The following is a 14,283-nucleotide window of genomic DNA, read 5'->3' as shown; positions in this document are numbered from 1 at the left end:
ATGAATTGCCTATCAGCTCCCAGAAGATATATGTTAGGGCAGTAAGTACCAGCTTAATGTTGGAAGAGATAGAGCAGGTCCCTCGGTTGTGATTTTATCAGTGAAATAAACATGTTTTATTTTGAGCTGTGATTAACAGTTCAATGTTGTAATTATATCCTCTTATTCTAGCATTGTCTCATAGCTCTGGTATGTCAATTTGTATTCATGCTGTGTAAGTGTTTTGCAGAGGTTTTGCTTATCTGACAGGGATTTATTTCATTTTCACAACTACATTTTCTGGTCTCACCAGCCTCAGGAACCCAAGGAAAGCATATGTACATCAGTATCTGTGGTAGTACATGTCATTCTTCTATGAAGTGCAAGTTATTTTTTGTGGGTTTAGATCATAGCTTTTATGTCCCTGCACACAGCAGAAGATAAAGTTATATGTCAGATTGGGAAGATTTTTTAAAACAGCCCGATGGTCCACGTAGCCATCGTGCCTGACTGCAGGAATCTAAATGTTGACTAAGATGGCATCTCAGGAGCCCTTCCAATACTGTAATTTTCTGTAATAAAGTGACAATCATGGTAAATCAGTACTGATGAAACATGCACAAAGCTTTAGAAAAGATGCATTGCACACAGTAACTTTTGGAGACCACAGACATCTCTCACTCCTTCCTGAAAAACAAGCCTCAATCCTCAGTGCAGAAGTTTCCCTGCTGTAAACGGAACTCTTGTTTCTTCTTTTTTCTTCTCTACATTAGCAGATCTTCAGGGCTGTTTTACAGTCTTCGCTCAAGCACAGTGTACTGAAACTGGAAGACTCATCCCAGTTTATAAAAAAATCATATTGTAACTACTGTTCAAAAATATATATTACAGAAATCCAGACTTTGCCATTCCTTTTTATGTCTCCCAAATAATCATATTCACAATAGTTGGTTGTTCTGGCATTATGACAAAATGGACAAAAAAGGGGATACATTTTTCATATTAAAATTCTGGGTTAGAAATACAAATTATGGGTTTCTTTTTGATGACGAAGAATCTTCAGCAATCCATTACAAGTGTAAATCATGCCATCCTTAATTTTTAGAAAGAGATACTTTGACTTAAGTTTATAATTAGTGAGAGCTCAAGAGTTTCATTTTTTGTTTATTTGATGACAGTATGCTACAGGGTTTACAGCAGAAAGCAGAACTGTTCCTTTAGAGTAATTCTTCAGAAATGTGGTAAAAATACTTAGGTGTAACAAGGCTTAAGTGTTTCATCACTTGATGTGATATTTACATGCAGTATACTGCATAAGTGAGAATTTTCCCTAGGTATTTAGGGAATTTTCCCTCAATTTCCCTAAATATTTTCCCTAGGTTTGACAGAGAGAATGATTTCTTTAATCCCGTATTAATAACAGAGAAAAACAATAGTGTATTGAAAATATAGAAAATTCCCTTCAAAACATACATACATCTTCAGAAGGGTTAGGAATATTACCTGAAGAACGTACGTAAGTGCTTGGCAAAACTTTGGTATTTGCTACTAAATGACAGAAACGTGTCCTGTTCATTGTAGAATTTTCCAGCTTTGTCTAATTGACTGAAGACATGAATTGTGATCCAGGAGAAAAGGATGCTTTCAAAGATCTGGATTTTTTTTTTTTTCCAGAATCTGTTGATTCCACTGATGTCTTTTGTGGCTTGATTTCCCTCTTTTCCTATTTTCTCAGTGTTAGAAAGGAAAAAGAGCAGAAAACTTTCTGTGTGTAAATTGCTAAACTCACATTACTGAATGTACGTTGGAAGGGAATGGTTCTCCATGTTTTACCAGCTTTTTTCTACATGGTTTTGTATGACTTTATATAACATACATTTGTATAATGCATGCGTGAATCAAGAAAACCTTTTAAGGGTGTAGTGGGTGTAGTACTACCAGTAAAAGGTGGTGTCCATCTAGCAGCTAAAGTAGTGAGAAGAACTATCTCCTGCATTGCTAATTGCAAAATACCTTAAACTGGAGATGCATTAGGATTGTACTGATTTAAATATAAAACCCAAACATCATGCCAAAACCACAGTCACTGAGTAACTTAGTAAGTAAAACAATTCTGTTGACTGGACCTGGGTGCAAATGCAAATACAGATGAGGACATATGCAGCTTCCTTCCTAACATTTGTGATTTAACATCACAGTTGTTATTTTTCAATCCAGTAAATCCAAGTATTCAAGTGGACATCTTGTGCCTCATTGTTTGGGGCAGTCGCACCAGCATTACTGAGCTTAGTAACAGCTATTTCCCCCCCCACCCAGTACTCCAGGGAAAAATACCTCTCTATCTGTGTACATGCTTTTAGTGTCCTATTTCTGTGTCTTGTTAAATGTGGGGCAAGTTTAGTAGTACCGGTTGAGAATAATTCCTTTATAGGATTGCTACTACACAACCCAGATCCTCCTGTCTTTGAAAAAACTTAGCTTTTAAGAAGTTCCCTTATTGTTTTAATAACTCTCCTTGGGCAGGCTTCAGAAGACAATAGACCAGAAATAGGAACCAGCTGACATGTACACCTGCATCAGCATCCTGCACCAAACCCCATTGTCAAACTAATTAAATCAGTATAAATCTATTAATAAAGGTTGCAGTTTTGCCACAAGTAAAGAAGAAAATATTTTGTTAAAGCATGTGAGGTTTACCCAGCGGTTTTTGTACAAACCTTATGTCTCTCTGGTTTTGTTCTGTTAGGAATTTATCACAGCGCTCCCCTAGCTATGTAAGAAAGACAATGTGAAGCCAATCTAAAATCTTTAAATATAATTCTATCAACTTTTCTCATAAATAGGTCATTTTATTTCCAATTTTAGAGTTCCCCATTAGCTGCTACCCTGCCCCAAGAGTGAGCACAAGAAAAGTTTTTTGCTGGTGATGCTCTTGAGAATCCACATGTTGGTATGGAAACTACTATCAATAAACCCACAGTCAGTTAACCTATTTTTAAAACAGTTAAGGTACACGCAAGGTGAACAGACCATTGTGGTTTTTGCCATGGCTTGGTGTTCCCACTGTCCCTATGATTTCAAGACATGTTTTACTAGCTCTTGTTCCCACTGAGGAGAGGAGGACTGTGGCCAGCCAGTCTCAAGGAAGGGCTGAAGTACCATGTATGTGAAGAGGAAATGCAGGCACAAGAGTTCAGACACATTCAGGTCTCCACAAAATATTGTTTCAACTGTTCAGAGCCTGTGGCTGGGGCAGGGACACACCGGGGCAAGATCCCAGCCACATTGTTCTTTCTTTGACACAGCTTGGCTGAGCTTGGCAGAGCAGTGAGACCCATCCAGTTCTTTGTTGTTTCATGGTCCTGCTGCTGGTTGCGATCATCAAAAATAAAATTGAGCCACAGTTGTGGTCTGATTCTTTTAAGTGTTTTCCCTTTCTCTGCATGTTTTCAGTATTCTCGTAGAATCATAGAATCATGTAGGTTGGGGAAGACCCTTATGATTGTCAAGTCCAGCTGTAAAACCATTTATAGCAATTCTGTATTTTTCTGTTATGAAAGCAGTAGATATAGTGAATATACTGAAATTGCCTTAATCAAACTGATTGTTTTGGTCAGTTAGTCAGATCTGAAGAGCAGTGCAGAAGAACCCATGCTGGCTTTAGATGCTGCTGTTTATTTGGAAAAATGAAAAATACTGTACAATACTTGTGCAGGTTGCACATGGAGGTGGTAGATGCACCATTCCTGGAGACATTCAGGGCCAGGCTGGATGTGGCTCTTGGCAACCTGATCTAGTTGAAGATGTCCCTGCTTATTGCAGGGGGGTTGGACTAGATGACCTCTGAAGGTCCCTTCCAACCTAAACTATTCTATGGTTCTATGATTCTAGTGTGTGATCTGGTAAGAGTCTGTCCTGTGTCAATTTGATGCTCTCAGTGTCCACGATGCTTCCCATCTCTGTCTTTGGCCTGCCTGTAATTTGTACTTTCACTTATACTCTTCTTGTTCAGTTCCTGGCTTCGTTTAATTTACAAATGTCAAACAGGCATACTAGCTTCCTTCATCTATCTTCTTGACAGTGCAAGCTTGTTCTTCCTCTCTGATTTTCAAGTCCATGTGAATCCTCTCCAGATCCCTGGTGATTAGCAGCTCTGAGGAAGCACAGCAGCAGCCAGATGTTTTGTGAGGTTTTTGGAATTTGGGTTGTTCCACCTGAAATGCTTTGAAAGAAGAGCCAGCATAGACTGAAGAAGAGACCATTAACTTTCTGAAAACAAGGCCTTTTAACAGCATTTTTGATGGGCACTCTCAACACCTCTATGCTGTTGCCTGTTTGGCTTTCTGGGCTGATACATCTGAAAGCCCCAAATTTATGTTCATCACGATGTATAAACTGTGTTTATCAACTTGGATAATGAAAACGGAAGTGGCATGGTGCAGTGGATCAGAATGTATATTGACAAAGACTTCTAGGTAATAGTCCTCACTTTAAATTAAAAATAACTTAATTACTTGATATTTTTGACCAGGATATATTTTAAGCCCTTAAACTTCTTGAAAATCTTTTTTTCTGTCTAATTAGTTTAGAGGTAGCATGGGTAGAAATTTTGAAATTTCAAGGAGGATCAGCCTTGGGGGGAAAAATGCACATTTGGAGTTGTCACTGGAAAGCTGACAACAGCTACTGGCATATTTAGAGAGTCCTGGAGCCAGTTTGTGAAACTATTATCTCATAAGCAGGACCTTCCAGAATTCAGCTCTGAGTGGCAACTTATTCCACAGAGGTTTTGCTGATTTCTTGGAGGTGAATGAAGGTATGGCAGTGGCCAGTGTCATATTTTTATCCCAAATAGTGTTTTGCAATTGAGCCAAAATGGGATCGACTGGTACATAAACCAGTCTTTCAGAATCAGCTGTGCTGAAAGGAAGAGCCTGCAATAGAATTAATGTTTCTTATAGAGGGATTTCTTGCCCAGCTCTTTTTGTCAGGTGCCATCAGGTGCCTTCAGCTCTGAATAAAATGTTTTATGGCTGTTCTGCCTCTCACTCATTCTCCAGACCTCTCCATAATTCAGGGCTTTCATCTACATAGCAGCAATGATTCAAAAGCAAAAATTCTTTATTCTTCTCTGCTTCTTGTGGGAACTCAGAAGTTCAGCTCTTGAGAATGTGTTGCCTACTGTTCTTGTTGACTCTGGTAACTCAGTGTATTCTGCTCTCCTGCGTAGAGGACATGACTTCTCTGTGACGAGCTGGATAGGGTTTGTATTAAGCCATTTCCCATTGGAAACCTGTTTTCTTTCTGGAAGAAAAGGATGATGGGACTGTTCTCTTGCATGCTTCAAGACTCTGGATTATCACAAGCTTTCTGAAGGGAAATCAAGCCAACACCCGATGTTCTCAGCAGTGTTTACTATCAAAAAAGGGACTTTACCACAGTCCAAGAAGATATTGCCAAGTGATCACCAACTGCCTGCTATGTAGTTCTGTGGGGAAAGGGGAGCATGTGCACAGTATTTTTTAAGCATTCCTCTTCCCATGCCTGTGGGACATGTTTCTGCAGAATAGAAAATAAACCTGGGATCCTGCAGGTGCAGATGTTGCAGTGAGTGTGTCTGTCATCACTGGTAAGCAACCCAGAGGCAAAAAAAAAACCAAACCCAAAAAAGAATATGTAAAAAAGTCTTGTCACATCAAGAACAATTTTCTATTAAAAAGAGTGGTGAGTGTGGAAGAAGGAGAGTGAGAGGAGGTTACTTATTCCAGTGTTCATTAAGTCCAGAACCAGATGGCATTTAGAACTGTGGCCAAGTTGCGTCGGCCAGAAGCATTCATCTGCAGATGCAATCAGTCCAAGATAATTAAAGACTAAACCACTTCTACCAATGTGCAGCCTTTGCCTTTATGTTAGCCTCATGACACGTGGACAGCACTCAAATAACAGTATGTGGTCTGTGGAGGACCCTCAGGTTGTGCCCCCCTCTCAGTTTCGTGGGAGGGATTAATTCTTCAGTGCTTTACTCCTTGTCGACACACTTCTGCAGAAAAAGCATGAAACATCCGACCAGAGGTCTGTGCTGATATCTTCTCTTAGAGAGTTTGTGTCCTCCAGGCACAGTTGTAGCTGCTGGTTCAAACTAGGGGAGTGAGCAGTGAACATCTGAACAGTTAAAAGGCCTGCACGCACATGTGTGCTTTGCCCAACATCCCACTGGCATCAGCCGCTTGTCAGAGTGCTGCCGCATTGGGAAATACATCATGCCACCATTTAAATCTTCTTTCTAGCTGGTGGCTTTAATGAATACTTTAATTTCCTTGGGAGACAGGGGGCTGGGGAGATAAAAAAGGAGAGAGTGCAGGGCTTGCAGTTCTTATTGTGGCAAATGTGAGTTTGAAATAGGATGTGAATTTTTTAAAGAAGAAAAGGCAACCCAGTTTCACGGCAGGAGGACTTCACTTTGTTAGGCACGATGTCAGGGTTTTGTAGTGACTTGATGGTTCGTTCCTCAAGAACATAGTGGTGGGCTCCAGCACCAGAGATAATCCATTGTGGAGAGTCATGCTGACAAAACTTTTCAGCCTATTCTAGTCAGGACTGTGAGCATTTTAAATAACTGGTCAGTATGGAAACAGGCCTCTACTGCTCTTTTGCGTTTCATGTTTGGGTCTAGATGCTGGGAGATACGGTTAGTTTTGGGTTGGTGAAACAGATTTTGTGTGTATATTGTGTTGCTGAACTTTGGTGAGCTGCAAAACAGCAAACAGTAATAAATCATGCTGTAGAACAGCATTCAAACTACTTTTTCTAGTAAATTCAGATTTATTTGGGTTATGTGGGCTGATATGGAGCTTGCTATAGATTATGTAAACTTCTCCACAGAAAAGAAATCTCATAAGGAGACTAAAACAAATTGTTCTCCAGCTTATAAGAAGCCCTAAGGAATGAGTAAAGTCGTCTCCCATTAAACTGAAAAGCAGCTTCACTGATAACAAATTTTGGCTTGTTAACAGTAATTTTTTTTACTCTTTAAAGTTTCAGAACATTTCCTGAGCTGAAGAGTTAAAAACTAACAAAAACATTTAGATTTAGAGTGTACTGTAAAGATCAGAAGATTCTGAAAGAATGACTTCTCTAGAGTTTTTGTTGTTGTGGTTCAAACACTGAGGTTTGTACCCTTCTCTGAAAAGCTCTGATAAAAGCCACCACTCCTCCAAAAACACCCAGTCCTTCAAATCCAAAACCCAGGCTTTCAGTAATGATAATGGGTATGGTTTGGCATGAGAAGACCCTGTGATTTTCCTCTCTGCTAACAAACACAGTTAAACAGAGAAATATGTTATTAGTGTCTCTCAGTATTTCCTGCAGTTTGTGACAGTGTTGCCAGTTTCTTTGGTTTGGCTGTTACAAAGATAACAACAACAAAAAAACCTTCCTTGGAGTTGGGGGGCAGGGTCCCACTTCTCCTGAAGTCTGTGATGAGAATGGGATGTCTGTGATGGGTACAGAGGTGGGGATAACATCATTTCCCTGGAGCAGGTGACTCTGCTCAAGGGACTGGCAGGGGAGTCGGCTTGGCCACGGCAGTGGTGTTGGTTCACATCCTTGCTCAGTGGCAGCAAGCACCTTTTGACCAGCATATTTTCCAGTCTGGGTCACCTTTGCACTTTCTCCCCTTTTCATCCTGAACACCAGTGTCCCTAGTCTCTTGTTATGCAGTCTCCTCCTTCGACCCTCTCTCAACCTACCTCTTGTCAGCCACCTCAAAACTTTTATCTTCTTTCAGTGTTTTACAGGTTTCTGTTTGAAGTGTTTGGTGGCACTGAGTGTCAAAGGCCTAAACAAGAGTAAAGAGTACGTATCCTACACCCTTCCAAGCCCTCGTCGCTATCTGATTTATGTGAAGTGGAGAAGAAGGTTGATGCATTTTCTTCGGGGAAGTGCTCTGAGTGTTCAGTTGTTCCTGGAGGTTTCTTGTTCACACAAGCTGTGTGTTTAAAAAGTAACAGGAGCAGTAGGAGAACCCACAAAAAGGTTATTAGCTGAAAAAAATCCTGCTGCCAGCTGTGCACCAGTGAATATCAGTAATGGCCCCAGCTGCTGGAGAGTTAATAAAGATCCAGTGCTGCAGCAGAGAAGAAGATTTTGACCCTTGTCACCATGACAGTCCTTCAGTCTGATTCACCACAAAATTACTAGCATTGTACTGTAGACCAGCTTGATTGAATTACATCTTTGCTCCTGAGATATTGCTTACACTTACAAAAGCCTTCCTGGAATGCAGTTACCAGGCAAGTCTTTTCACTTCACTGATGCTTCGGTGTCTGCATTTTCAACATCAGATACATATACGTGGCATTCGTAACACTCATCCAGAACATGAAGCCAGGGGGAGGGGACTTCGAAGCCTTGGCCTTAGTCTTGATCTCTTCCCACAATGCTGCTTCCCCTTACATAGGGTAGACCAGAAGCAGTGCCCCGATTTTGGGAAGGAAAGCCTCAGGTCTCACTTGACACAAGCTTCTGCAGGGATTAATGCAAACAGCCAAAAGCACAATTCATTCATGCCTTTCTGTTTCTTTCTAGAGTGTTAAGTTTTCTGAAACAACTGTAAGTCACTGCGTTACCATTGATTATTTCAAAGAAAGAGCAGAGCTTTCCAAGCAAGAGCAGCAGTTGGCCTTTTTACCATCAGTAGAAGTTACCGAGAGAAGCAGCATTGGAAAGAGCTTTTCACTAAAGAAAACCTCTTCAAGGAAATTAGTAAGAGTAAAGATTTATTTTTTGTTCTGAAATTCTTGCTCTTGCATGTTGCAGTATTGTTGCTGCAAGCCAAACAATTTAGTAACAGCACCTTTTAACAACCAAAATTAAAAAGATCTTTAGGAATCCCTGTTAGTCCAAGCTCATAGTGGGAACACTGCCCATGTGCTGTTATTTTCTTGTTCCTTGCAGTGGTAAATTTGGCACTCTGTCAGAATGGAGTAAGCTCTTGCTACTTGCTACTTTTATTAATGTAATTTGGTGAAGTCACATATGCCTTATCTCACTTTTAAATCCAAATTGCTTTGGTCTTGCGTTTATGCATTCCCTGGATCTTCTGTGAGCATTCTGTGGGTATTTTTCCTGAGGTCGCTGGGATTTCTGATTTCTTACATGACCATGGCTTTTGCTTCTCCTTTGCCTTTCATATGTATCTGGCTTTTTTTTTTTTTTTTTTGGTCTTTATGAAGTAAAGTCAACCTGCTGGGATCAAACTCATTGCATAGAAGGAAAAAATGTGAGATGTTTCCTGCAAACAATTGATGACAAACTCCTTGTACTAAAGCTTGTTGAAAAGGAACTTGTTTTGGGGGGGAGGGAAGGTGAGAATGAAGGAATTTCCTCCTCCACCCTTGTGTTGTTGAGCTGTAAACTGATATTGTTGAGAGGGAAAAAAGTAGCAAGGCTTTAGTTTTCCTCAGGATATTATCATGTGATTTTTGTGAAAACTTTTAAAGGTACAAGTGTCACTCTAAAGGTTTCAGCAATTCCATTCAGAATTAAAAAATTAGTTCTTTGCTTATTTTTAATATAAAGCACAGTCAGTCCTGTTAGCTTCCACAAAAGACATACCCTTCTGGAGATTCAGATATTGCTCTGGCTAATTTTATAGTTCAGTGAGAATTGAATTTTTTTTATGGTGCTCTTTATGAAGCAGTGTGATAATTATTCTAGCAGATAACTGAGTTTGCTCTGGCAAACACTGAAGCCATGCAGACTACAGTCTCATGGGTTTTCTGAGGAGTTTGGCTACAACTTGGTTTTTTGTCAGTCAGTAACAATTACATATTTAGCATTTTGGATTTTATTAGAGGCTTCTTAAGCAAGTAAAGCGCTGCTGGTGTGTGAAGTGCAAGAAGTTCATTCCTGGTCCAGCCTGACCCCCACTGAGGGAATTGGAAAATGCTTTTTAAGGGTGGTAGTGAGGTGAGGTGTATTCCATTTCTGTATTTATCAGACAAGATGCCTAAGCTCAGGTTTGACGCTAGGCTTTTTTAGTTTGTGTTTAGTTAGTTTTATTGAAGCACATGGTTAGCATCCGGGTCTGAATCCTGTCATGTCCTTTGCATCTACTTTATTTTACCAGGTTGTAAGTAGGCCCACCATCCCACCTTTTCCTGTTTTCCTTGGTACCTGTGGGATTTCCCACAGACACAAGCTGTTGCAGGAATGCAGATCCCAAGCTCTTGTTCTGATATTTCTCTCAAAACTCAAATTTAATTTATATCCCTGATAATCTAGTTCCTGTTACCACTCAAGTGAAATAGCAGGGATAGATTAGTGCTGCTGTGAATATTATTAATAGTTCATTATTGCATCTCCAATTAAGATTGGAAATTGGATTTAGGTAATTATATAAACCCATTATAAGATACAATTTCTGTCCCAAAATCTTAAGTAGACAAAACAGAGCATAAAGAAAGTGGATACAGCTCATTGTTCAGTAAATGGGATTGCTACAGATAGATTCCACAGGGCTGCCAAGTCCCAGCAAAAAACCAAATCATCTTATCTATTTGCATACTAGTTCCAGAAAAATTCAAAGGTAGAACATTTTTTATTGGTTGTGATTGACAGGCTGAGTTTCTACAAGTCTTGGTTTGACTCTAGGTAACAAGTCAGCTCCAGAGATGAAAAGGAGAAAGATGTAAAATGTGAGGTAGGTTCTTAACTTCATCCTCCTAGGGTTTCTGGACGTACTTTTAGAAGTCATAAGTGTATCTCCCCTGCCGGACCAGCCAGTCACAGAAGTTAGAAGGAAAAAGGGCTGGAAACCTTCAAAGGTTACCAGCTTTTTTTCTATTGCAGCAGGGTAGGATCAGGCGTATTGCTTATCCAGACTTTTGCGCTGCTAGAATTGGGTATTCCTTGGTCATAGGTGAAACAAATATTAATAGTTTAAAACATGTAGTGGTTTTGGTGGTTCTGAACTTGTGTTACTCCACCCTGAAACTGTCATAAGGTGAAGACTGGGAAGTGATTGAAGGAAACGGCAAGGCAGAGGCAGGGCAAAAGGAAGCTCTCACGATCTGAGGCTGGGATGATGTCAGGAGGAATAATTGTTTTGTGCTTCTAATTGCTATCTTGAATCATGCAACCCCAGCTGACATGGGTGGGGAGGTGGTGAGAATGTGGTGTGCCACAGCTACACTGACTCATGGGGCAGCAGTCACTTGCCCGCTCATTGGTTTTTGGCTTAGCACGAAAGATGCAGGGGTGATATAAGCGGGTAGTGTAGGCTGATCCAAAGCCCCTTTGATTTGTTAGTTTGGACTGTGGCTCAGTTGCCATATGTGGTGATAATCAAAGTAGAATGGGAGGTCATGGCTTTATCCCATTTCAGTGGAGTTGTAGTAGGGTGAGCTTTCAAATCTGCAGTAGCCTCTCTAGAGGCACGTGGATAACAATGACTTCACGAGACCTTGTATTTAGTTCTTAGAGCTTTCCTTTTAAAGCATGTCTGTTGTCTACCAGATGCTTTGATCTGTTGAAGAGGAGTTTAAAGGAATATGGCACATTAAGTTCAAGGAGTTGGTTTTAGTATAGAAGTTGTAGAACATCACCTACATCCTATAAAAATAAAATGTATGCAAGAAAAAACAAACAAAAATTAGCTCTTTAGATGTCTTATATTCTCAAATTGGTATATTTTTAGTTACCTTATTTGTGTGTACTGATAGACCCACATAGACTAAGTACTGAAACAGGGATTTCGACTTTGAATCAGACTCAGGGAAGATTTAGCTGGAACAATTTTTAAGGGGTTCTGCAGGAGGAGGGTATAGGGTTGCTTAATTTCAAAGTAAGTTTCACCTTAATTTCCTTGTTAGAGGCTAACTTTCCCAAAATATGTGTGGATTCTGGCTCCTTTCTCAACATCAGACTTCCACATCAAAACATCATCTTCATTAAGCTGACCATGTAAAGCAGATTTGTAAAGGCGTTTCCATGTTGATACATCTTTTTTCATACAGTTGTATTTGCTTGTGTGCCTGCTGTTGAGTACCAGCAGTTTGGAAATTTTTTAATTTTGGAGAGATGCAGATGAGTATTTTGATTTGAAAGTGTGTGTGCATGGTACACCATTTTGTTGGGTCTTCAGAACACTCATGTAATTGGAAAGGCATGCATACGTCAACATTTGGTGAGCAGCATTATAGCTTCCATGATTTGATACCCATTTCAACATATTCTTCAGAGCCTCTTTCTTTTGTACTGAAGAAAGAGCTGCCTAAAAAACCATGCCTATGGTATGCCCTACTCTGGAAGGGTTTCCAGCAGTCTTGCCAGGCCTTGGAGGCTATGCAGGAACAATGAAGCCAGGAAAAAAAATTCTGTTGATTTCAGCTAGATTTGGATTTAATTGCCATTCCCCTGCAGATGGCATGACTGATTTAAGATAAGAAGCTGAAATTAGAGGCAGGGGAGAGAGAGAGAAGCAGCCTGGACTAAAATCTGATTAAGGCCACTCACTGCTACTTTTGATCAATCTGTTGATGCTCTAATCAGAAAATAAGGCTGATCAAGTTTATAGGAAGAATCTAAAGCCAGGAAAAAATGTGTCATATGAGCCTTACTATTTTCTAGTCAATTAAGATAACTCACTGGAAAAATTTTGAAATTTCCCTAGTGATGCATAACTGGGACAGTATTGAAGGTGCAGGGGAAAAAACTCTTAAAGGTTGACATCTGTCAACAGAAGCTAAATGGAAAATATGTGGGACAGCACTGAATAAAAGTGATTGATTGAAAATCCCAGGGGTACAGCAGTGAATGACACAAGTTTGAATCAGTAAGGGCTCATAAACATGGAGTCATAGAATCGTAGAATGGTATGGGTTGGAAAGCATGTTAAGGATCATCTAGTTCCAGCCCCCACCTACCATGGGCAGGGACAACTTGTTGTACATATTGTAGCTTTGGCAGTTTTCTCCATTAGGGAAGTAATGCGGTAATGGAGAGGATTCTACTCAAATACGGTTTCAGTTGCCTTGAAACTTAAGGCTTTTTATCAGCAACTTCAAATCCAATTAAATGTAATCCTTGGTTTAGAAATTTCACCATTGTCATGCATATATTTTCCAGCTTGGAATCTTACTAGCCCTCAATACATCCATTACTTGCCAGCAGTTCTTCACGTTTTTTCCATATGGAAATTCTCCTTGAAATCAGATCTGAGTTTGCGTTCACTTGAATTTCAAATTATTATCCCTAGTTCAGTTGGTAAAGAGTATCTCAGTCAGAATCCATCTGTAAGAAAACCTGGATTTGGTACAGTCACCATTATCTTGGCGTCTTTCTGATCAGTGAATTATCTTCTGTTGCTTGTTTTTACACGCTGATTTCTTACCATGTGTTGATACAACTTAAGTCTGTAAGTGCTGCTATAAAGCTAACATACTCCTTGCCCAGCCAGCTAATTAACATGACTTTGGCAAGCTGCCTGAGGTCCCCAGTTCTGAATTAATTTACCTGTACACAAGTGCTTAAAACTAGAACATCACTGAAATATCAGCGTAGGGGTACACTTGAACAACTGGGTGACAGAAGGAAGGAGAAGGTCTAAGAGAAAGGCATTATCAGGACAGAAACTCTTTCTCGCTTAAGTCAGCATTTTGAAAGAAAGCAGAGAGTTGTTAACAGCCAGCTTTTCTGAAAACATGCTTTGCAACTGTTGGTTCTTCATCTCCAGAACGAAGAAAATTGCAACTGAGGTCATGCTTCCTTAGGCTTCTGTGCACATTTAAAACTTATCCCTGAGGCCCAACATTGCGAAGTTTTAATCCTTGGGGTTGAAGCTCACACCTCCTTCACCAAACACCTTTTGTCATTTCAAGCAGTCCTGGGATAGCTGATAGCAATGAAAAATTATTTGCACAGGATAAGAGAGACTGTCACACACCCCAGATGATCTGCATCTCTGTGGGGAGAAAGGCAGTCAAGGAATGCAGCCTGAGCATGATGTCCAGCCTCAGGCCTATCGGAAACACTCACATGTGCTACCCAGGGTGAAACAGATGGTCCATAATCCACATTCTCTGCAAAAATGGTCATGTATGTATCGTAATCCACTAATGAGTGATAATAACATGTTTCTTGTGCTGTTCATAGGACTCTGTGCCTTCTGGCAAGCATGAACAGACCCCCTCTGCTTTCCTCTTTCTCTCTCTAATGCTGCCTTTATGCAAAGTCAGAAAGGAAAGAAAGAGCTGTGGTATGCCATGAACAGACAGTGCTCTGAAGACCAATAGGAATCCTTTT

At 40.2% G+C, this 14,283-nt stretch overlaps 1 protein-coding gene across 6 annotated transcripts in view; it reads left to right on the top strand.

The window, feature by feature from the left end:
• The window catches only part of PALM2AKAP2 (PALM2 and AKAP2 fusion), a 255,085-nt gene that overhangs the window by 162,260 nt on the left and 78,542 nt on the right, over positions 1-14,283 (top strand). The gene's annotated exons all lie outside the window — the stretch shown is intronic.

Source organism: Strigops habroptila, chromosome Z (assembly GCF_004027225.2).
Source record: "Strigops habroptila isolate Jane chromosome Z, bStrHab1.2.pri, whole genome shotgun sequence".
Taxonomy (NCBI): domain Eukaryota; kingdom Metazoa; phylum Chordata; class Aves; order Psittaciformes; family Psittacidae; genus Strigops; species Strigops habroptila.
The sequence above is the reverse complement of the archived record's forward strand: the minus strand, read 5'-3'. Positions and strand labels throughout refer to the sequence as shown.